This window comes from Phaethon lepturus, unplaced genomic scaffold (genome assembly GCF_000687285.1).
Source record: "Phaethon lepturus isolate BGI_N335 unplaced genomic scaffold, ASM68728v1 scaffold7879, whole genome shotgun sequence".
In the NCBI taxonomy this organism is placed as follows: Eukaryota; Metazoa; Chordata; class Aves; order Phaethontiformes; family Phaethontidae; genus Phaethon; species Phaethon lepturus.
Genome location: NW_010562703.1, coordinates 33,359 through 35,312, shown reverse-complemented (window position 1 = coordinate 35,312; position 1,954 = coordinate 33,359).

The window sequence follows — 1,954 nt, the reverse complement described above, 5'->3', positions numbered from 1 at the left end:
TGGGGCTATGTTTTGCATTTGTACTGCAAACAGTGTTCATAACACAGAGATGTTTCCATTATGGCTGAGCAGTGCTTACACAGAGTCAAGGTCTTTTCTGCTTCTCACACCACCCCATCAGCAAGCAGGCTGGGGGTGCACAACAAGTTGGAAGGGGACACAGCTGGGACAGCTGACCCCAACTGACCAAAGGGATATTCCAGACCATATGACATCACGCTCAGCATATGAAGCTGAAGGAAGAAGAAGGAAGGGGGGGGACGTTTGGAGTTATGGCATTTGTCCACCTGCATAACAGTTACACATGATGGAGCCCTGCTTTTCTAGAGGTGGCTGAACACCTGTCTGCCAATGTGAAGCGGTCAACTAATTCCTTGTTTTACTTCACTAGTGTGCGCAGCTTTTGCTTTACTTATGAGTTTTCTCACTTCTACTCTTCTGATTCTCTTGGGGGAGTGAGTAGCTGTGTGGTGCTTAGTTGCCAGATGGGGTTAAACCACAACATACAGAAGTAATAGCCATTAGGGAAAAATTCCACAGAATCAGTCTAGACACATAAACTGCTGAAAGGAGAAGCACACCTGGTAGCTAAGTCAGTTAGGTAGTAATACTACAACACTGCAAGAGGTGTTATCATTAAGAGCAGACACTCCTTAATCCAGATTATAATAGCATAACTTGGACAGATGTCAATTACAAACCTACATTAAAATAACATTCTGTTATATGACTACAGAAATGAAATCTCACTTTTCCTCTCTGGGCTTTCTGACATAAAGACAGATTCCTGTGAATTGTATTTCCCTTATCGCACATTCTCCACCAAACAGAGAAAAAGTAAGGAGGGAAAGAATAAGATGTTTTGTAAAATCAAACATCAAAATTCAGAATCGGGCCTCTCAGTTTTCCAGAAGGTGGCACCATTATACCATGCCATCATTGGTCTGCATTCACAATACACAGCCCTTGTAAGGTACATTATTTTTAGGTTTTTTTCCTGACTAAGTAAATCTTAGATTCTTCATAATTCTTTTATTTCATAAACTGCTTCTTGATTTTGCTGACTGTACTAAACAATTTTCTGCAATAACCTAGGTCTATTTTTATGCCATTAATTTTCTGAAGTGCCTAGCTAAAATCTTAATTTCCAACAGTGTTAAGAATGAAATAAGCATATGCTACCTTGTTATAGCATAGGACTGTGATCCTTATTAATTACTTAAGCCAAACTACCTTGTAATGCATTAATATGCTAGTTTGCAAGTACTTCAAAACTGATCAGATTTTTTTAGGCAGTAGTGTCCTTATCATATATTAGTGAAGACACACTTTCCAAAATATGTGCAAAGTATATCTTTGCCACTTTGACTCAGGGATCTTTAACATCAAAGTTTCATCATTAATAGTAACATACATTTTCTTCTGCTTGAGTACAATTTCCATAACAACAGGTTTTTTGCTAAATAAGCCTAAGTGCAAACTCAATGCATTAAGAGCTGTTTCCCTGAGAAGTGATCTCTAATATGTAAACAAACAAGATGAAAAATCGAAATGAAAGAGAGAGAGTATGACAGCACATTATTTTTCAGAATATTTTGTGTTTTGTTTACAAAAGAGACTTTCTAAGTTTGGATTTTTTGCTTCTCAGTAATGAGAATGGAAATGTAGCTATTAGAAAGACCTAATTAGAACAGGTATTACTATTGTTAATAAAAATCTTTAAAAATATTGTACATACTTCTTTTATAGGAATATAACATTCTATCATCTCTTTAATATCTGGCAACTTATTGGGTTTAATCTCTATTTTTCTTGATGAAGGTATTTTACTTCCACGAGTCACGTGTGGCTGATGTAAAATAGTGCAAATATAATTAGATCCTTGACTTTTGTCTTTTTTCCCCCCTAACATAGTCATTTACCATAAAATATAAAAATAGGAAAAAACACATAC